Raw genomic sequence first — 24,035 nt, 5'->3', positions numbered from 1 at the left:
TGCAAAAAAATAAGAAATCAGGAAGTGGGCCAACACTTTTTTACACCACTGTGTATATATATATATATATATATATATATATATAAATATATATATATATATATATATATATATATATGGATAGAGAGATAGAGAGATAGATAGATAGATAGATAAATAGATAGATAGATAGATAGATAGATAGATAGATACACACACACACACGTTTGTTTTTGTGAATTGTGGGGACATTCCATAGGCATAATGGTTTTTATACTTTACAAACTGTATGTGCTATTGCTTATATCGTACCCTACACCTAACCCTACCCCTTACAGGAAACTTTGTACATTTTTACTTTCTCAAAAAAACTCATTCTGTATGGTTTATAAGTGTTTTGAAAAATGGGGACTTGGGTTATGTACTCATAAGTCACCCTCTCCTTGTAATACCCGTGTCATACCCATGTCATTATACAAAGTTGTGTCCTGATATGTCACAAAAACATGCACACACATACATACAGTCTGGCAAATAAACCAAAAAAATAAAAAATTTAGGCTACTAGTGTCAGATTTGTGTTCCTGTTTTGTTGTGTTTTCAAGAACAGATGAGAAACAAAATAGTTGACATGTATCAGGCAGGAAAGGGTTATAAAGCCAAAGCCTTAGAAATGGCTTTATAACGCAGCGAATCATGGTCAGAGCCATTATCCACAAATGGAGAAAACTTGGAACAGTTGCTAACCTTCCCAGGAGTAGCCGGCCTACCAAAATTACTCAAAGAGCGCAATGACAACTCATCCAGGAGGTCATTAAAAGAACCCAGAACAACATCTAAAGAACTGCAGGCCTCACTTGCCTCAGTTAAGGTCAGTGTTCATGACTCAACAATAAGAAAGAGACTGGGCAAAAACGGCATCCATGGGAGAGTTTCAAGGCAAAAGCCACTGCTGACCAAAAAGAACACAAAGACTCATCTCACATTTGCCAAAAACATCTTGATTATCCCCAAGACTTTTGGGCAAATATTCTTTGGACTGATGTGCCAAAAGTTGAACTTTTTGGAAGGTGTGTGTCCCATTACATCTGGCGTAAAACCAACACAGCATTTCGTAAAAAGAACATCATACCAACAGTCAAACATGGTGGTGGTAGTGTGATGGTCTGGGGCTGCTTTGGATGACTTGCCATTATTGATGGAAACATGAATTCTGCACTCTATTAGAAAATCCTGAAGGCCATCAGTTTGTGACCTCAAGCTCAAGCGCACTTGGGTTATGCAGCAGGACAATGATCCCAAACACACCAGCAAGTCCACCTCTGAATGGGTCAAGAAAAACAAAATTAAGGTTTTGGAGTGGCCGATTCGAAGTCCGGACTAAATTCGATTCAGATGCTGTGGCATGACCTTAAACAGTCCATTCATGCTCGAAAAACCTCCAATGTTGCTCAATTAAAACAATTCTGCAAAGAAGAGTGTGTCAAAATTCCTCCACAGCGATGTGAAAGGCTCATTTGCAGTTATCGTAAATGTTTGATTGCAGTTGTTGCCGCCAAGAGTGGCAGTTATTAGGTTTAGGGGGTATCCACCTTTTTCTTCAATGCGGAAGTAAGCCTATGGGTGAGACTTCCAGTTCATTCGTCGCTATAGGTAAATAATGAGGAGAATAACAACGTGCAGTAAATGGTAAAACCGTTTGCACTACAAACCACTGTGCTCATAATTAAATTGGTATTTTATGATTTAAGATAGTAAATTAAAATTTTATTGTAAGGCAGCTGGGATTACTGTTTTGTTCAGCTAATAATCGCTGGATGGAGTGGACACAGATGAGACTGGAAGCCAGACCCATAAAATTCACAAATGGCCGCGCCAATTTTTACATCAAGAAAAAGGTGGATAGAGTGGTGGAACTATGATGTCACTTTATAGGCAAAAACCCGGAAGCGAGTTAGCATTTTAGCACTTCCGGTTCTATCGTCCCAGAGTCAATGGGTTTTTTGAATGGGATTTTGGTTAAATGCCTAAAATAAGGTCTGTGGTTTACACAGGCAAGATACTTTCACGTTTTATTCTATGACATAAAACACACCAGTTACACCCACTCGTGATTTTTTTTAAACTGTTACGCTTCTTTAAAAAGACGGTTGCTAACAAGTTGCTAAATGGGACTGCAGGCGCTATCGGAGACATAATGTCATCACGCTGAACAGTTTATCAATTTACAGTATTTTCCAGTCATAGTATAATTTGTAATACAATTAATTGTAGAATAACCAATTAATTGTTTCCCGCATTTTATATTGTTGTTCAGCGATTTTTTTATTTTTTTTTGCCCTGAAATGCAACACAAGTCTTCGGATGGAAAGTGCTCATTTTATCGCTTTCCTACTGATGCGGAGACTCTGGGTTTGTAAGATAAACTATTACGATTATTCCATGTAAACACCACATTTACCGGCTAAGTCACGGTGAAAGTTAAACTTTAACGATGTCTAGTGCTTAAAGCCACGTTAAATTTAAATGTTTACGGCCACATGAATCTGTTAGAAAGCATATGAGGATTTCCTAGAAGCGAAAATAACATTTTGTGTACCTACCCTAACAAAGCTGAAATGTGGTACTTTATTCACTAAAATAAATTTAATATCTTACCATATCCAAAAACTCACTCACTCTGCTGTTATTTAATAGATTAAATGCACTAGAATTTTATTGAATAGTACGTGGAGACACGTTTTTAATTAAAATATTCATATTAATAAAGGATTTATTGACTTTTAATGCACCTTATTTCAAAATGTACAGAAAACATGCTTTCATATGTCTTTGAGTTATGATTAGTTCATCTATTCACTAGACTATTTATTATTAATGTCTCATTTCAGTTTTAGTTTGGCTCTAGTTTTGTATTTATTCCAGTTTATATGAAAAGGTTCATGTAGCATGAATTAAAATTCATATACAGAGTAAACCCTTTTCATTGAACACATTAAAAATAAGTTTGAAAAAGTTGTGGGAATCAGTGTGTTAATTTCGTCAACGAAGATGAGGATAAAAAATATTCGTTAACAAACATTTTTCTGTGACTAAGATGAGACATTGACAAGCCAAACCTAATATATGATGATAAAAACTATCAAAAATCAAATACACACACAGTACATGGAAAGCCATTGTAACATTTAATCTATAAGCTTTACTAGCATCTTTTTTCATGGTACTAGTACTTATATTTTAGGTAGTATTAGTATCTTTTCCATTAAGTACTAGTACTTATAATGTACTAGTGCTTATTCATTAACTACTAGTGCTTATTCTTTAGGTACTAGTGTTTATTATTTAGGTACTAGTGTCTTTTGTAAAGTTACTAGTACTTATTCATTAGATACTAGTACTTAATCATCAGAATCAGAATCAGAATGAGCTTTATTGCCAGGTATACTTCCGCAGTGCAACAGAATGACAGCGACAGAACAAAAAAACACATAATAAAAGAATAAAAAATAAAAAATATAGCTACAAGCAGCGATGGTGGGCTCAAGCCATCAGTGCAAACGCCGCCCCGGTGGCATCAGGAAAACTGTGCCCAGCGGGCACATGCATTTACAGTAACTCTATGGCAGTCTGGTTTTAAGGATTCGGCAATTAAAGGGTTAATCCAAACCATCAAGACTATGAAAGACACACACACAGAACAATATATAAAACTTTAGTAACACTTTTAATAAGGTTTCAGTTATTAACATTAACTATATTAATTAACATGAACAATAATTATATAGCATGTCAATGTCAGTTAATAGTCAAAACTTTAAAAAAAAAATTTATCTGTTAACATTAGTTAATGCACTGTGAACTAAAATCAACAAACATAAATAAATTCTGTAAAAATATATTGTTCATGTTCATTTACTAATGTTTACAAATTAGACCTTATTATAAAGTGTTAGTAAAACCTTTATTGATTTACACTGTGTGCACAATTATTAGGCATGTTGATATTCTGATTTTTTTTCCAAGCACATTTGACCAATTCCCAATGACATCAATCTTAATAACTACCATTAATTTTGTATTTAATCATTTATGAGTGATATATAATTGTCCATGAAGGCTGGAAGAGAAAAACTCCTTATTTTCAGGTGTGCAGAATTATTAGGCAATTCTTGTTTTTACAGATGAAATGAGCCAAAAAAAGAGTTGTAACTCAGACTGAAAAGTCAAAAATTATTAAATCCCCATGAGAATTATTCAAAACTATTGCAATACAGAAATTGCAAAATTAAGACATGACCATTGGACAAAAAATGCTGACTGGGACAGTGGGGTTAGAAAAAAACAGGTGGAGAAAAGACACAAGTTAACTGCAAAAGAATTAAGAATTAATGTGAAGATATTTTTTAGTCAATTCTGCAAGACTTTTCAGAATAGAAGATGGAATAAAAATGAGCTCCCCAAACTTACTGCCAGATTCTGGAACAGGGGCCAGGAACCTTTTTTGAATATATATATATATATATATATATATATATATATATATATATATATATATATATTCAATAACGTTTTAAGAGTAACTTTATGCAAACTAAAATACACAAATATGCAACTAACCATCATAAAAAATATTACATGATGCTGTTTACACATTACTTTCACTGAAAAAAAAAAATCTACAATATATATCCATCTTACCATAAGGAAAATTCAAAAACCTCTCTACAAAAAAATAATTACTTTCATGAGATATTTTATAACGTCTGCAGAACAGTATTTTTATCAGTAAAAGAAAACATGCCTAATAATTCAGCACTCCTGAATATAAGCAATTTTTCACTTCCAGCCGTAATGGACAATTATATATGACTCATAAATGATTAAATACCAAATGTATAGTAGTTATTAAGACTGATGGGATGTGGAATTGGAAAAAATGTGCTTGGAAAATATCATCAGAATATCAAGTGCCTAATAATGATGCACGCCGTGCAAAGCATTTTTAATGATTTTATTGATCTATAAGCATTTGTGAAATATTTTTGCCGGCATTACAGCTTAGTCTTCATCTGTGAGCTGAACTGTTTTACTGTTACATCATTAAGGAATTGCATTTGGTTCAATAAAAATGAATGTAACTTTATAAAACTCAACGTAACTTTTTCAGAAACTATCAAAAATATGCCATTACAAAAGAAGAAAAACACAATGAAAATGAAAAAAATGAACTCAGTCGCACAAATTTAACAGGCTCTTCAAATATGCTTCATTCTTTGTTAATGTTTTTCAAAGATTCGTTTTCACTAATCGTGGATTCTGAATGCATTGCCACAGATTTCGCTTACGCTTCGCAGCTTTTCGTTTGGTGTTTTGACACAAACCTCTCGTGGGGGCGGGCTTAACACTCATCTACTCTGATTGGATAGTGAGCTTTTTATGGACAGGTGCGCTCTGACCGGGAAGTACAGACGTCACTCAGTGGTGCGCATATTGGAAAGCTCTCGCGGTGATTAAATCTGGTCTCTACCGCAAAAATTCTTTTTCACAGACAAAGTGAAAGAAATTTATTTTAAGCTCATACACAGGTTCTACCCTGTAAAGAAGTTTTATACAAAGATTTAAATCTGACATTGATTTTACAAGCTATTTTTTTGTTCGAGTTCTGAAGAAACTGTACACTTATTTTTGGTCATGTCACTACACTCAGAAGCTTTGGGATGATATTGGTGTGTTTTGTCAAGTAAGATTTTGCCAGGCTTCTCAGTACATATTAAAAACATTATATTTGGGTATTATGACTCTGACCCCACAAACGAAAATATCAGTTTTGTTATTAATTTAATTTTTTTCCTAAACAAATTTCACATTCACAAATGCAAATTCTCCAACTGTAAACCTGTCTTCTCTGTTTTCCTAAAAGAAATGGAAAACTATTTGAATGTAATCTCAGTATCTACTAATAAGAAAGCTATAAGGCCTGTTAGAATTTGCTCTGCCTTTGATCTCCTTGTGTAATTTTGTTTAGATTTTGGCCCTCTTCTTCTTTAGTTCTATTTTTTCTCTGCATTAATAAAAAAAGAAAAAGAAAAAAAAAGCTCTCGCGGTGATTTGTATGCAATGAGGTCTATAAGTGTACAGAGTTTCATATAAATACATGCAAGTATGTGTGAGCTATGGTTCAAGATTTCTGACTGTGTTCCAGGGGGCGCTGTAGAGCCCCTGTGCCACGCCCGGGTCCCAGTCTCTGGGTTCCAACGTGTGTGCCAATTTTCAAGAGTTTTTGAGTATGTTAAGGCCCCCAAAACCCCCCTGAAGGTTTAAAAAAAATTTTTTTTTTAAATAATAAGAATAATCCTTAGGAAAACAACAGGGCTCTTCGACCCTCCGGGCTTGAGCCCTAATAAGTAGGTAAGGAATAACAATATACAAATTGAAAATTTTATGTGCAGGTATACTACAATAGGCAGTTTTGTATGTACAGGTATATTATGTGCAAATTTGAAGTGTAGACTAAGTATGTATGTTAGATAAATAAGTGTATGTGTGTACAAATAGTGTTGTGTGTTCCAACATTATCATTCATTAGATACTAGTTATCAATCATTAGATACTAGTACTTATTCCAATAGTGACTAGTATTTAATTATACTATTCTTGTTAAGAAAAAATAGAACTAGTACTTATTTTTTAGTTACTAGTAAATTTTTAGACCAGAGATATCCGGAACTTAGTAATATTTAATAGCTATTGGATTTAAGATAAAAGTTAAATTGTGAATAAAAACAGAATGCAATGATGTGGAAGTTTCAAATTTCAATAATTTATTCAGAATACAACATACTGTAGATGACATATCAAATGTTTAAACTGAGATGAATGAAATGTATCATTTTAAGGGAAAAATAAGTTGATTTTAAATTTTATGGTATCAACACAAAAAGTTTGGACAAGGCCATGTTTACCACTGTGTGGCATCCCCTTTTCTTTTTATAACAGTCTGCAAACGTCTGGGGACTGAGGAGACAAGTTGCTCAAGTTTAGGAATAGAAATGTTGTCCCATTCTTTTCTAATATAGGCTTCTAGTTGCTCAACTGTCTTAGGTCTTCTTTGTCGCATCTTCCTCTTTATGATGCGCCAAATGTTTTCTATGGGTGAAAGATCTGGACTGCAGGCTGACCATTTCAGTACCCGGATCTTTCTTCTACGCAGCCATGATGTTGTAATTGATGCAGTATGTGGTCTGGCATTGTCATGTTGTAAACTGTTGTTCTAGAACTTGGATATACCTTTCAGCATTGATGGTGCCTTTCCAGATGTGTAAGCTGCCCATGCCACACGTACTCACGCAACCCCATACCATCAGAGATGCAGGTTTCAGAACTGAGCGCTGATAACAACTTGGATTGTCCTTGTCCTCTTTAGTCCGGATGACATGGCGTCCCAGTTTTCCAAAAAGAGCTTCAAATTTTGATTTGTCTGACCACAGAACAGTTTTCCACTTTGCCACAGTCCATTTTAAATGAGCCTTGGTCCAGAGAAAATGCCAGCGCTTCTGGATCATGTTTAGATATGGCTTCTTTTTTGACCTATAGAGTTTTAGCCGGCAACGGTGAAAGGCACGGTGGATTGTATTCACCAACAATGTTTTCTGGAAGTATTCCTGAGCCCATGTTGTGATTTCCATTACGGTAGCATTCCTGTATATGATGCAGCGCCGTCTAAGGGCCCGAAGATCACGAACATCCAGTATGGTTTTCCGGCCTTGACCCTTATGCACAGAGATTGTTCCAGATTCTCTGAATCTTTGGATGATATTATACACTGTAGATTAGGGCTGTGTGATTAATCGAAATCGTAATAAAATCACGATTTGAGCGCGCGCGAATTCTAAATCGCTGTATAGCACGATTTTCCACAGTCCCGACCTCCCGCAGTATGCGATCCGATCCAGTCAGAATGCAGCGCACCTAAGTGGAGCACGAGAACAGAACAGACTGGGCATATGCCTAACTCCAGGTTCACACACTCTGTCTGACTGTGATGCCTATTTTTTCCGAGCCAATGTTAATGGATCAGAGCGTTCACACTGCACACGGTAAAAGATGTGAAAAGAAAAGGTTAGAAATCGAAAGGTGCGTAAAGAATAAATATCTAGCGCATGAGCATAGAGAGAGTTGTGAGTGAGTGAATGAGAGGAGACATTTTAATTGCCCACACTCTCTCCGGACGAGAGCAGCGTGTATCTGAGCATGCGCGTCTGGTTTTGTGACAAAGCAAAGGAAATCTGCGTGTGAGAGGAGAGATTTTAATGTGCTTTCACGTTACAATAATGCGCTCTCACTGCTGCTTCTGCACCGCATACACATACTGTATACGCACTGCAAACGGAGTACGTGTGAACCTTGGGCAAAAATATTTCATAAATATATTTCAGCACCTGAGGCACCGCTACAATGAGCTCTATGACCAATGCATGGCAAGAAAAAAAAAAAAGCCCTGGACACGGGTTTTATTTGATTTTATTTTTTGCCATATGTCTAGACATTTTGTTTGACATCTTTACTTAGTGATTATTTTGACTTATGTCTGTTTTAGAGGCATGTTACAACTTTTTGATAAAGCTTTTATTGGTTTTCTTTTGGAAATATGTTTTAAATTTATACTGAATGCATTTATGACTGTAAAGCATATCTGTGTCAAAATCGTGATTAAAATCGAAATCTCAAGATTGATCAAAAAATCGTGATAGGTTTTTTTTTGTCCATATCGCACAGCCCTACTGTAGATGATGATAACTCTTTGCAATTTTTCTCTGAGAAACTCCTTTCTGATATTGCTCCACTATTTTATAATAATAAGTTATAAGTTTTGTTGTGTTTTTCTCTCCATGTGCTTCCCGTGACCCAGTTTCTCCTTCCCATTTTGATTAGTCGTTTGGTTCAGGTGTGTCCCGTTAATTGCCCTCTTTTGTCTATCTATTTATTCCCCAGTCTGTTCAGTCTTTCGTTGTCCGGTCACCGTTATGTTATGCTGTGTTTTCCCTCACCATTCTGCCTGTGTTCTAAGTTTGTTCATTAAACGAAGTGAGTTTGAACTGCTCTTCCATCTTCGCCTTCTTTCCTGCATCACCGTGACAACTAGCCAATGTATGGTTTAGCAACTATAATGTGGTCTATTTATACTAAATATGCAGTCATTTTGCATTTTAAAATGGCTTCAAACACAGCTCATCCAACCCAAAATTAAAGTTTGACCTATGCGTTTTATAAGGTACCTTTAATGTAAGTACTAAACATAGGCATGCAAGTACATTACTCTGCAGTGGTATGATAAAGGATTTTAAACATACTCTTGAAATAGTGCCCTGTGAATTATATGCATACTAAAAGAGAGATGTCACATATGCTGTCCCTAGATTACAGTATGCTGTGAATTTTCAATTAAAAATAGTGAAAAAACACCAGCAGGGGTTGCTTACTGCAGCGATATGTGTGTTCCAACAGAAGAGAGAATGCGTGCAGCCCCACAAGGCATCTTTGCATGCTGAGGAGCATGTGTGAGAACACATGTCTGCTTTCACATGCTTGTGTGACCGGTAGTGATGTTACAGCACTGAGTGAAGAGATGTTTTTTTTTTTTTCTCTCTCTCTGAGCAAACATGCAGATTTCTCTGATGACAAAAGGTCTGGTTTAACAGTGTGGAACAATAACAACCATCATTCTGTCATTTAAGTGAATTGTCAGAACATACTGCTGGCATGTACTAAAAACTACTGTACGTGTTATTTATTTTTTCACCCAAAAAGCATTTTACAGTGCAGAAATCCACAGTGCCCAACTGGCTGATACAAAAGATTCATATTTATAAACCTGAGTTCCCCACTTGATTGTGCAGGAATCCACAAGAGGGCCATGGCTAATACAGTTATGTTCATAGTTATAAACTATAAAGAACAGTTCCTCACTGCTCAACACATGCCACTATATCCTTATTTATAGCAGTAAAGCCTGGCCTGGGGAAATCATGCTGTGTGAATCCTTGTTAAATGAACAGAAGAATATACTTAAATATATTCTTAAATATATAAATATATATAAGAATATACTTTTTTAGTATACTTAAAATCTTGGAAAAACAAATTTCGTACTTAATGCACTTTAATTGTGCAGATGTTGTGCTGAAGTCCAACTAAAGACATACTTAAGTACACTTTAAATATCTTGCATTTAAAGAACAATAATCAAAGATCATACAGTCCTCATCAATAGTGTCATTAAAACACATTTTAGAATGATACTAAGAAATGTGCATTATACACAAGTGATACTCCAAATAAAGTTGAATTGCAATTCTTATATATGTATATTAAGTATGTTCTTATATAAGTATATGTGCAACGCAAGTCACGCCTGTATTTTATCAGCTGTTTCCATAGTGACAGTGACTAAAGTAAAATAAAAGATCCCTGGTTGAGTCACACAGACAAACGAGAAGGCATAACCTTACGATAAAATAAAACAAAAATATCGTGGTTGCTGCAGTTTTTGCATTCCTCTGTGGTTGGTTCGTCAATAATGTGGCATTGCGATATTGTGGTTATAGCAACAGCCCTAATTTCTATCATGACAACTCTCTGAAGATTTTAGCATGGTAATGGATATGACAATGTTAATGTATTTGGTCTTGGCAGAATAAATCTGCTATGCTTCTGCTGCTGAATTGCTGCTGCTGTTGGTTATTGCCATAGTCGTAGATGATTGCTGCTGCTGCTGCTGCAAGCATGCAAGTACAGGAACTTGCTACTGCCAATATATACGCCAACATACATACATGTTCTGTGTATTAAAGACATACTGCTGCTGCACAAATAGCATATATAATAACCCTAAGGAGATCTATACAGGTGGAGCTGGGGAAGGTGACTGGTTTCAGCAACTCTGAAATTATGCTGCAAAATGCTCAAATGAATGCTAACCAGCCATTTAAATGTAAAGTAACAAGCACATTGGCTGCATATGCAACATTAACCAATCAGCTTGTGCCAAGTCATTTAATGCTGTGAATGTCATCAGCAATGTTGGGCAAGTTACTCCTTTTAAAAATAACCATGTTACTGTTCTGATTAATTTATTTCAAAAGTAATTAGTAGTTAGTTACACTACTAGTTACGTTACTTTTTTTCTCCATGAAATTTATGAAATCCCAGCATACATGCTCCCAATAAATATATGTTATTAAAGCATCAACATTCACAGAACACTGTTATTTTTAACTAAAGCAAGCGGCTGCTGCTTGCATGGTTTGGAAAGGCAAAATGCCAGCAAAGAGCGCTGAATTTCTAATCTCTAAAAGACATCTCAGTTCATCGCAATCCCACAAATCTCTGTTATAACACAATAAATATATGCATTATGAATATTTCATAATGTCTACAATTTGTGTGTTATAATGAGAGGATTCGTGAGCACACAAATTTCAGCACTGCATTGCTTAACGCTGCAAACACGTGTTATAGCCTAAATAGAAACTCTGCATACACTTGTGCCTGTTAATCCTTTATATTTTATATTAGTTCATGTTGATTTTGTGCAATAGATGAATAACAATTTATTTGTTTTAGATATTTTATGTTTAGATATTTCTATTTTATGAGAGTCCCGTGAATCATTTTATTCTTCCGCATCCTGCACACACATGAGTCTCTGCATTCGCCTATAAAGTCTTGTCCCGAGCTGTAATCTGTTGCGTCGGGTCTCGCGGGAGCAGGTCTCTAATCCACTGGCACTTGACTCGACAGTGCGTGTGCTACATCCTTTTTACAATCTCTAGATTATAAAACACTGCATTCTTTCAGCAATGTAACACGGCAGTAACGTATACAGACCTCAGCTTGTGACTATACTCTAATTACTATTTTGAAAATTATAACATGTTAGATTACTCTGTTACTAAAAAAATAATCAAATTACAGTAACGCATTATTTAGTACTAATACTGGTCATCAGCTACATTAAGACCCTTTAGTCTGCGCCATCTAAATTTTCATGAAAGAACTAGGCATTTCTTTATTTAAATCTGTTTTGTTAACATTTTTTATTGTTGTTTGAGTCGACAAAGCTCCTGTTTATCAGCTGAAGAGAATCAGCTGTGAGAATGGTCAGCATGTTTAAAAAAACAGAGACAGTTATGTATTTGTCAGACATTTTCATCCAAAGCAACTAACATTTTATCAGTTTTTGGGCATTACCTGGGAATCAAACCCATCTTGGTACCGCTAATGCCATGCTCTAGTGTTTTGAGCTACAAGCAGTTTATGTTTTGATAGTGCCACTGTGCTTACAATTTTTGGAGAAATGAACCTACAACACTTATAGTTGTCTCTCCTAGGCTAGGAGAAAGAAATTTAAAACAACAACAAAAAATCATCACCTTCAATTTCTTTACAATTCCCATCCTTAGAAAAGGCATACTGAACTTCAGCATGTATTACAATCAATACTCTGATATACTGTATGTGGACAGAAACATAATTACAATTTAATTAGCAGCATACTACACCCAAGGAGAAACCAGTCTGACTCGTTTGGATCCCAGAGACCTAGGGAGCAGACTTGTTTTTCTCAAAATAGTGCTCATATTTGAATATATCCAGTCAAATTGGCCTCTTCTCAATTGTGGAGCACTATCAATGGGAATTGAAATGAAAGAAAAATCATTTTGTTGTTTGTGTATGTTGTATTCAATTCGACAAAATCTGCAAAGACTCTGATATATGAATCAATGTAAATACAAAAAGATGATCGGACACCATTTCGAGGGGAGAGGGGGGAATAACCTTTAAAGCTTTGCTAACACACCTCTGTGGCAGCAAAGTGGGATCTTCTAAGATGGTAATTATAGTCAAATCATTCAAAAAAAGTTTCTGCCTGCTTAGAAGACCCTTATACAGACACTGTGATTTCACAGAAAAGCAGACTGAAGATGACATAATGCTTGTTTACTGAAGCTAGTTTTTCAATGAATGACATTCTGTTTGGCCAAAAGATATATTAAAACAACAAGATGTTGTGCATTACACTGTTTTTAGTATTTTAGGTACAGCATTCTTCTTTCAAAAAAACCTTTAAGCCACAATTCAACATTTTTTTTTTTACAAAAAAATGTACAAATGTAAAAAAAATAATAATAATAAATAAATAAATAAAATAAATTCCCATTAAATGGCAGTTGCTTGGCTGTTAACTGTATACAATCTGATGTTTTTGGTTTAAGGAAATGGGAGAAATCTTAAAATAAGAGAAAGGGCAGGGTTGACCTCGTTGCTATGGATGAAGTCATTAAGCTTACTAACTATGCCCACAGTGATTGTCTAAGAGGGGATTGGTGAGTGATTTAGTCTTAGAAATATTGTAGAACAAGGTAAATGTTCGCCTTTCATTTATCAACCTCAAATATGGCTTATTTGAAAATGAAAACATGTAAGTTGTAACAACTTTACACATCCGCTTGCTCTAACATTAACATCTGGGAGCAATAAAGCTTCTAAAAATCCTCTCAAGGAACACCTAATTTAGCTTTAAAAATTCTAACTAGGAATCTTAGCTTAAGAGTGACTCAGGACCAATCTGAGAGGAACTATGAATGAGGAAAAGACAAAAGGTGTGCTCGACTTGAAGCAGCGCTGTGCAGACCGTTTGGTGTATGTATAAGAGCTGGTACTTTGATGTCATAGCTTTGCTTCAAGTCAAACACACATATAAACTTGGTATGACATACATACATTTTATATATATGTATATATATGTGTGTGTGTGTGTGTGTGTGTGTGTGTGTGTGTGTATGTTGTATGTATATACGTATATACACACACGCACACACACACAGTGCTTAAAAACCGGTCAACCCAGTACTTGATGCGCTATCCGAAAGGTGCACAGATGCGCTCTCTTCATAAAAGCACTGAGACATGGCGACATCAAAAGGAGGAAACACAAAGGAGGAAACACCAAATTAACAAAACACTTTAAAGACAGACACCAAGATTTAATGAAGGTGTTTTTCATTTTAATTTTTAATATTCTGTTATGAATATTATTAAATATTTTAATTTGAATGTTATTAGAGTAGTTAATCGTTAGCATAAGCGCAACTAACGCTAATATAATGAGCATTAGAATGAAGTTTCTTTATTAATTATTTAATGCTCCTATAACTTTTATTTGGGTTAAAAAAAAACAGGAGGACATGATGATATTTACTATTTTTACACTCCAGAGGCTTTTAAATGAATTGTGAATCTAAAATATGCGTGTTAGAGAATGTACAATTGGTTAAGATTGTTTGTGTCATATCAGTCAGAAAAGCAGTTCTGGGCTTTTTTTTTTAGCTAACTTATTATTCTTGTTATTCTTGACTGATTAACTCTAGAAGGTTTTCAAAAGCCCTTTAAAATTAAATATGTACACAGTTTGGATTAAATGAAAGTAAAGTCAAATTTTTTAATTGCCATGTTTTTGTGTTTTGCTTTGGTTCAGAAATAGTAACCAAGAACCATGGATTTTCACTGGTATTGGTACCGAATAAAGAAATTTTGTTATCAAAGATGTCATCAAAGATTCAAAGATAGATCACTAGTGTGATCTATCTTTAAATCCATTAAATACTAACACAATTTTTATTTAAGCATTAGGAACACTTTGACTGAACTTACACATACTGATGGATTAACATTAAAGAAATATAAAAATGTATTTTGGTAATCATCAGTACTGTTAGTTTAGAGCAACTGTGGCACAAATGGGTGGTGGTCTAATAAATTTGTTAAGCACTGGACGGACACACAGACGGACAGATAGATAGATTTATTCAGCGAATGATAAGGAAGATGGAGAAAGAAGAAATTAAAGGGTTGAGGCAAATACAAAAATGGCCCAGCTCTGTGGTTCACCTACTGAAGGACAAAGCTCAATTTATCATGCACTTGCATATGTCAGCATCATCTACAAATGAGAACACCTAAACTACCTCAGCAGTTACATATACCATTTATCGGATAGTGCCTTTAATCATGGCACTTTCAGAAGTTTATAAAATTATGCAGAGAGATAAATGTCCTAACATAATTCGAACAACCAAAAAGACCTAGCTAAAATTGCTGGTCAGCCAAGACAACAGGTTGAGTCTTGCTATTAATAGTCATGTAAGACAGACGGCAAAATGAGACACCAGTGCGTAGAAGACAGGAGACAATTAATAAGCTTTCCATGTTCATCAGAACTTTCAAATAATTCAGAATGCATCTCTATAATCATGCAACCAATGTCTGGATAGTTTATTGCATTTGACCTCTTGCCTGTTTTTGACTTTTATGTTGATTAGTGATGTGATGACCGATTTATTTCCGTGAACCGGTTCTTTTCGTACAGTTCATTGAACTGGTTCAAAAACAGATTCATCAAGCAATGATGTCACTATGCATTTCTTTTCTAACAACTCAGTGCCATGAGGTATCGATGAAACATTCAAATAAAGTAATTTGTGTCAACACATATTAAAACATTCAAATAAAGTTAATGGTGTTTGTGGTCATAGTTTCATTCACGGATCCTTTATTTCAGATGCCACCGGTTCTTTTTGGGTTGGATATGCTACTTCGGCTGTGCATCTTGCGTCATCAACCTGGAACTAAAGTTTGATTTAGTTCGATTTTATGAACCAGCTCGAACGGTTACTTCCTTAGAACTGGCTCAAAAGAACGATTCATTCAAGAATCGAACATCACTATTGTGGATTACCCTTCAATAAATACTGAGTTTGGATCCACAAGCTTTGTGCTCTCATTGCACTATACACCAAGCTCCAGTAACCACAGAACTTGGTCGCTAATCCTGTGGTTCTCTGCCTGTACACAACATGGCAGCCACACTAGAGCTTCCAGCTAACAGGAATGCCACACCAGAGTCTTCAGAACATCATGGACACCACACTAGATTCTTCAGCTGTCATAGATACCACAGCAGTGTCATGGTGTCATGAACATTGCATGATGCTACAACGGCAATTTCTCGGCATTTAAAACTGACTTCTAGTTTAGAGGACACACCACTTACGTTGGTATGAGCAGCTGGCATCTCTGCGTTGGTATGAAGTCTGGAGGTCTCAGAGGTGGTCCCACTGTAAGTTTCACTCCCTGCGATGGCCATTTGGTGTGTTTGGGCTGCACACTTCTATTCAACCCATTATTGGTTTGAACCAATTTTTTTCTTTTTGGAGCTAGGCAGCTGTGATTATTGAAAAGAACTGTTTGAAGATAGGCCTAATTGTTGTACATTTTTGTGTGAGAGGAATAGTAAAAGCATATAAGATTAAAATGGCATTAGGTTGAGTAAATTATGGCAGAATTTTCCTTTTTCCAACTGTCTCTTTTAAGACCCAATCCCCTAAAACAATATTGATATTATTAAAAAATGCAATGCATTCTTCTAGTAAACCATTGTGCACTGAAATTGTGTTTGAAGAACTCTGATCTAAGGAAAAAATTATTGGGAGGTTGTAACACTATTACCTCTCTTGTGAAATGACTGGTCTATCATCAGCCATCTGCCTTTGGTTTTGCCTGGCAAACAGTCTTGATCCTGGACAGTCTTTTCCTTAAGGTAGATAAACTGACACTATGTTCTCTTTCATCACATCCCACAACAGCTCTGTTGTGCTAATATTTTTATTTTTTTTTCACTGGCACATCCCTCTCACACAAGGACTAATTAAATGAATGAAATTTTACGCACCTGACTGAATAATTTAAATACAACAGTGTAGTATGTTATGACATTACTCAGTATAAACAAATACATAGCCTATTTGAGAAATACATATGCATATTTCTCTTGTTTTGTTTTTGACCTTATAATAATATTATTATTATTATTATTATTATTATTATTATATTTTAATAATAATAATACATTTGCTATTTTTTAAAATATGCTAAATTAAAAGTTAGCAATGATTGTTCACAATTTTGTTGTTGTCTGACAACTTATACTGTTTTGATCCATATTGTTTTAATTCACAGTGCAACAATCTTATCACTTAAAAAGGACATCAGATGCCCATTTTCCACAAGTTGGTTTAGAGTTTTCATGAAAAATCTATAATATATTTTAATGCCTTTTTACCTTTTCAATAACAGTGACCCATTTTGGTGCAAGTCCCATTAAATGTCAATAAGCTAAAGCTCAGCCCACCTCTCTCTTCCAGCAGTTTGCAAAGATTAATTTAAAAAAAAAACTATACTAACTTCTTCTGGAGGTGAAGCTGGCTCATAAACAGTCCTTCAGGAACAACTTTTTAGCAAAGCCTGCTTTATACTGACCCACGTTTACACTGCAGTCTGGTGAAAAGGATTCACGCAAACATAAATGCATTTAGGTGCACTTTGCCCAGAATCTGTGAAAGGCTCGCTCTGAGAAAGTGCTCATGATTTGTGGGGATTTAAAAAAAGCACTGGGTGGATTTCTATCATTATTGGAAGGTTGTGTACACACATTGCCAAGACACATTTAAGATCAAACGCCATGTAAAAGTGAATTTTGCATCACAGCACCAGTACATTTAGAAACATCTCTGAAAAATGTTAAAAAAGTGACCCAATAAGCATACTCAGTCAGCAACATTCAGGTGCTCACAGTCAAAGACCTTGGTATAAAACACATTTGAGTTGCAAATGTTTGCTCCATGTGTCAGTCAAACATACAGATTCTCACTATTTCTCTTTATATACACACACGGGTGATTTTTCACTTAGGGGCACTTTTAACTAGTTGAAAGTTTGAAATCTTCTTTATATTTCATTTATCACATGGCCAAGAATAAAAATCTGCTCATGGACTTCTGTGAGGAATAACGTGTGATAAAAATAAATGACTAAAAAATAAAAATGTTCACATTTTAGAGAAAAGAATGGAAGCCTGGAACTTCCCAACGAAATTAACCAATATTTTAAAATAAAATAAAAATAAGTGAAGATGTAAAAATCTTACAATTAATTTAAAGAAACAAAATAATTTAGTGTAGTAGCTGTGAAGACAGTCATTTAATAGCTTTGTGTAATCACTGTATGGCAAAACAATAGCTGACTAATTTACTCTTTTTACGAGGCAAAGTGTAAAATTAAACCTAACTGGGGATTCCATTAATTCTTCTGATCTATGAAAAAGCAACCTCTGAGTAAAACACTTCCTATAAAGTCTTGTCATCTTTTCCTTTTTCAAAGCAGCAGTATATATATTTAAAATCCACCTTAAATCCACTGAGTTGCCAAGTACTCAATTCTTTAAAAATAAACACGCTTCTGATTTCTGCCTTTCAGATTGTCTAAATAACATCTAAAACATTATATGTTGTTAACAGAAAGCACATAAAACACTTAACAATACTCTTAAAAATAAGCACTCATATTCATATAAAGTACCAATTTTAGATACACAATGAAGCTGCAGTATAGCAATACATCTGCCATTACCAAACTAAATCAGCATCCATCAACTAGGGTTGGGCCAATAGACTATAGTCATCATCATCCATCGCCGATGGCTATTAGACATCACGATGTTGAGCCAATGTTCAAGATTGAGTTTTGTCAGGTTTGTTCAAGTAAGCTAGATATGCGCAGATGCTGCAAAATTAGGCTGTATGTAATATATCATGATGAGTCAAGAGTTATTTAGGTGCACTAAATCTGCACAGATTTGGTTTAAATGAACTTGCCCAAGAAATTAATGAGTGAACATAATTTACAAAAAGTAACCCGCCATATTGGCTAGAGATTTGACAGCGTTGCCTGCCACAGCTGATTTTTACCTGCATTTGGCAGGTGTTAACCTAACCATTAGATATATGGCAATAAACAGAATCCAAATATGCTATCCGTTATGAGAAGAAAAAGAAAAAAAAACAGGCATTGTCATGTTGCAACAACTGCAGTGTAATTAGTGCTGGCATCCTTGGTATGATAGAATTTTTTGCTGTTGCATTAAACTAGAGACCAGAAGAGCAGAGGTTATGCCTTCTTAACACAGAATGTGTTTACAGTCTTTAATGACAGAACTCACTGTCTACCTTTCCTTGTTACAGTCCACATTTGTGTGTTTTGTAAGAACTAAATAAACCAACATTTATTAACTCTCTAAATAAGAACAATACACTTCAGAAGCTCAAATACTTTCAAGTTGAACTTGTTTTTCAGTCTTGTGGCAGAGGTTTGTAGGAACGCCTGACTGAACTTGCAACTCCCCAGGGTGTTTTCTTAACTGTTTGGGAGGGAGATGTCACATGCAGTGTTGGCATAAACACTCAAATATGTGTGCATGTATCTTTGTAACATTGTGAGCTTGTAAATCTACTAGATACACTGCATAGACAGGTGTTAGAAGTCACAGCCACATAAGGCCAGAAAACATAATCGTCAACTATGCAAATTTTACAAGTGGAATAATAAAAACCTATTTTGGGTTGACAGTCACACTGAGATGGCAGATGACATCTTTATCAATCCAAAGATGGCACAAAAAAACCTATACTAACTTCTTCTGGAGGTGAAGCTGGATCACAAACAGTTGGTACTGATCCATCCTTCAGGAACAACTTTTTAGCAAAACCTGCTTTATACTGACCCTCGTTTACAATGCAGTCTGGGGAAAATGATTCACGCAAACATAAATGCATTTAGGTGCACTTTGCGCCGATTCTGTGAACAGCTTACTCTGAGATTTGATTTGTGCGGATTTAAAAAAAAAAGCACAGGGTGGATTTCTATCTACTAGATAGACTGCATAGACAGGTGTTAGTAGTCACAGCCACATTTGGCCAGAAAACACAAACCAAACACAATCCTAAAATGGCATAAGAGCCTGCATGACTTTCCAAAGTTGTGATCCTCATAAAAAAATTGCCAGACATAATTTCTTTTCAATGAGCCACAGATACTGTTGGTCTGAGTGGAGCTCAAATTTATGCAAATGAGCAGTGACAAGCAATAGGACAACAGTGATACACCATCTGATATTGTTAAACACTTCAACTTGATTTTTAGGGAGTAAACATTTCAATGCAGTTGAGCAATTTTGACAATGGGACTGCCCTGACTTTGTTGCAGCCTAGAATTAAACTGCTGGTTTCGTCTGGCCAGAGTATGCACTAATAGTGCCACTATTGTGAAACACTATTTCCCTGTTTAATACTGTAAAGCTTCTTTGACACAATCTGCATTGTAAAAAGCACTATTTAAACAATGGGGACTTGGCTTGACTAGAAATGGCCAACTCCCTGGCCAGTGCACTAACTACTTAAATAGGGAGGAACATCCTAGAACTCTGCTTCTAGACTTGTGCATGTAACTAATCATCTTAATTCAGTCTCAACAATCTTCATTCAAAGTTGCTGCTAGCTGGATCAACCCGAATGCCTAATAGCATTAAATACCAGTGTAGTCTGATTCTGCATGACTTTTTTATTTTATTTTATTTTTTTTATGAATCATCCACATCTTGCACATAGTGTGCTTGACATAAATGTAATCACCAGAGGGGGCTACAAGAATTGTTTACCCCTTGTGCAGCCCAAAATGTCTAGCTTCAAACACATACTTTTCCGAGAGTGCCGTCTACACATTTGTTGAACTGACTGCAGTAATTGGTGGTTGCACAATTAGTCTGAGCTGTTACTAAATTAACCTGACTCTGTTACTAAACTGTAAACTGCATGCAGCATAAGCCATGCCAAATAAATATGCAGATGATCTGCGGCAGCAACCCCTAACAGGACCCGCCAAAAGTGAGAGAGCTACATGACTGCAAGTGATTACTTAATCCATATCCACTTTACAATGAACCAATACCTGTTACTGTTCTTAAAGCTGTCATGCTGTGGCAAGTCATTGAAGTAATGTTTTAAATCGTTTGAAGTGTTTTCTGTTCGTGTGAATGTCGCACCACCTTTAGAGACTGCTGACGGCACAAATGAACCAGAATTGCTAAATTATGCACACAAATACAAACACACACAAAATGGGGGGGAAAATAGCAAAGAATGCGTATTGTGCCTCAAATTAAACGTTCTTAAAGGCTAAAATACCAGACAAATGTTTTACTGTACATAAGGCCAAATACAATGCTACTTATATATGACATCCATTCAAACAAATAACATTAGAAGCCGATCCTATTCTGCTGGATTTTGATCTGTAATAGTCGATTTAATATTACAATCGATCTACAGCATGTGAAAACATGACATTATTGCGATCTCTTTCATGCATCAGTCAGTGGATGCCCTGACAGTGTCTGCGTACTTTCATGACGTGATTGTCATTGAACATACACAGCTATTGCTTCAGTATCAATTGTCCTTTTCTCAGTTTCCTCACCCACATACATTAAATTTACGATGCATTCAGCTATAATGTCCGTTGATCAAAAGGCTGTAGCCTTTTGGTTTTACTCATGCATGATTTTTTTTGTTTCTTTTGTGTAATGCGTTCGCTCACTAACGCTGAAACAAGGAATAGTACTGTAGTAAGCCTATACAGCAGTGTTGCGCATGACATAACCTTTCTAGATCTAATGTTTCTTCTCCACTGCAAAACAGCACTAATCATAATTTACAAATGCACCGGCGTTACGATTAAATGTACATTAAACTACAACATGTTGACACGCAGCCTGTCACTCACCTGAGCTATCAAGCGGTCGTCCAGGTGGATCTTGGAGATTTCGGAGTAATGAAGTGCAAGCAGTAGAGGCGATTCGGTCCCGCCCAGATCCCGTCGACTGTTTCTCGGTAAGGCACCAACCAAATGCTACAGTGACTCAGAGCAACAGAGCACGGTTAAACGGAGGGACGTCACTAGGAGGGTTATAGAGAGAGTATGAGAGGTGTTCAATGTGAACAACCCTGGGGAAATAAGTTTAATTACAGAATGACTTTCGCGGGCGTCGAACTGCAACAGGAAAATAGAGAATACAAATTCATTTTTTCTCAAGCAAACATAATAAGAACAGTAGACATGTTTCTGAAATAGGAAAATACAGAATACAATACATGAACAACAAGCTTTAACTAAATGCTCTGCTATGCTGTAGCTAAATGCTCTGCTGGTTTTCAACCAGAACTTTTACACAACAGAAATAAACGGCCATGGTGCTGCACAAGCCTATGGCTACAAACGGGGCGGCGTTTCCGTATGGCAGTTGCCATACCCTAGCCCAGTCAGGTGTTCCATAAAAAAATATCCAAACTTCATATCTCTATTAAAAATTCGTTTTTATTATTTTAATTCGGAGAGTTTTACAAATATTTAACCAATGATAAGTATTAAAAAGTGCTCGTCAGTAAAACTTTGTAACACCATTGGATCCTTAAGCTCTCAGCGAAACCTCGTAATTTCATCCTGCCTCCACTCAGATTGACGCGCCATGCACAGCCTGGAGGAGACAGATCTCCGCTTTTTCGCAATGCAAGGGTAAATAAATAGCCTAACTGATATTGTTTGTATAGTACAGCATTTTCTTTACTCAAACACTATGTCTGTAAACATGTTTTTGTGTGTTTGAAGACCGGAGAAGTAGGTTATTTGCCATCTATCCTATATACTTGTTTTGTACGTTTTAAATATCCTATGCACAAGCGCTTAATCGTTTATATCTTGAAATTTTGGCCAAGTGTATTAAACAAGAAAAACTAAGCACCCATACAGCAACAATAAACGTTATATAACCTGTAAAAGTTGATGAAAGCGTATAATGTGATGCACTTGCCCTCAGAAAACCTGCCTGATTTATCTCAACTGCTCTGTGTACCCATAAATACACATGAACTAGACGAAATGACTGGCAACATGGGCACTATCTTCTCTAATACATTAGAAGCTGTTGCCCCCATCAAATTGAGGAAAGGTTATAGAAAAACATACTGTGCCGTGGTATAACAGTAATACCCACTCTCTCAAGAAAGAAACTTGTAGTCTTAAGCGCAAATGGAGAAAAACTAACTTGGAAGTTTTTAGAATTGCGTGGAAAAACAGTATGTCTAGCTATAGAAAGGATCTAAAAACTGCCAGGGCCGAGCATATCCACAAACTCATAGAAAACAACCAAAACAATCCAAGGTTTTTATTTAGCACAGTGGCTAGATAACTAGATAACAAATAACCAGACGCCAGCCGATCTAAATATTCCCTCACAGTTAAATAGTAATGACTTTATGAATTCTACAGCGTCTAATAATTTAGTTTTATCCATCGCACCCAAAGATAAACTGCAGTGCTTTACAACTATAGGACAGGAAGAGCTAAATAAACTTATCACTACATCTAAGCCAACAACATGTTTATTAGATCCTGTACCCACTAAATTACTGAAAGAGTTGTTACCTGTAGCCGAAGAACCGCTTCTCAATATTATTAACTCATCGTTATCTTTAGGTCATGTCCCAAAACCATTCAAGCTGGCCGTTATTAAGCCTTTTATTAAAAAACCACAACTAGATCCTAGTGAACTTGCAAATTACAGACCCATTTCAAATCTTCAATTTATGTCTAAAATTTTAGAAAAAGTTGTGTCTGTTCTATTGTGCTCCTTCCTGCAAAAAAATAATCTCTATGAAGAATTTCAGTCGGGTTTCAGGCCCCATCATAGCACAGAAACTGCACTTGTTAAAATTACAAAGGACTTGCTTCTTGCGTCAGACCAAGGCTGCATCTCATTGCTAGTTTTACTTGATCTTAGTGCTGCGTTCGACACCACAGATCACGACATACTCATAGATAGATTACAAAACTATACAGGTATCCAAGGGCAGGCTTTAAGATGGTTTAGATCCTACCTGTCCGATCACTACCACTATGTTTATTTAAATGGGGAGTCATCTCATTTATGACCAGTAAAATATGGAGTGCCACAAGGATCTGTCCTAGGTCCTCTGCTATTTTCAATATACATGTTGCCCCTTGGTAATATTATTAGAAAATACGGGATTAGGGACACCACTGTTATG

At 35.8% G+C, this 24,035-nt stretch overlaps 1 protein-coding gene across 9 annotated transcripts in view; it reads right to left on the bottom strand.

Annotated features, from left to right (window-relative positions):
* The window catches only part of LOC109048680 (band 4.1-like protein 1), a 240,614-nt gene extending 218,459 nt beyond the window's left edge, over nucleotides 1–22,155 (bottom strand). For 2 of the 9 annotated variants that reach the window (XM_042733365.1, XM_042733366.1), the window contains exon 1: nucleotides 21,715–22,151. The gene's annotated coding sequence lies outside the window, so the exon portion shown is untranslated. Of the gene's footprint in view, nucleotides 1–21,714 lie in introns of all 9 variants that reach the window. The other 7 variants (XM_042733367.1, XM_042733364.1, XM_042733368.1 and 4 more) reach the window with 7 other exon arrangements.
* Nucleotides 22,156–24,035: the final 1,880 nt, after the last annotated feature.

This window comes from Cyprinus carpio, chromosome B11 (assembly GCF_018340385.1).
Source record: "Cyprinus carpio isolate SPL01 chromosome B11, ASM1834038v1, whole genome shotgun sequence".
NCBI classification, from domain to species: domain Eukaryota; kingdom Metazoa; phylum Chordata; class Actinopteri; order Cypriniformes; family Cyprinidae; genus Cyprinus; species Cyprinus carpio.
Note: the sequence above shows the minus strand (reverse complement) of the source record. Positions and strands in the feature narration are given on the sequence as shown.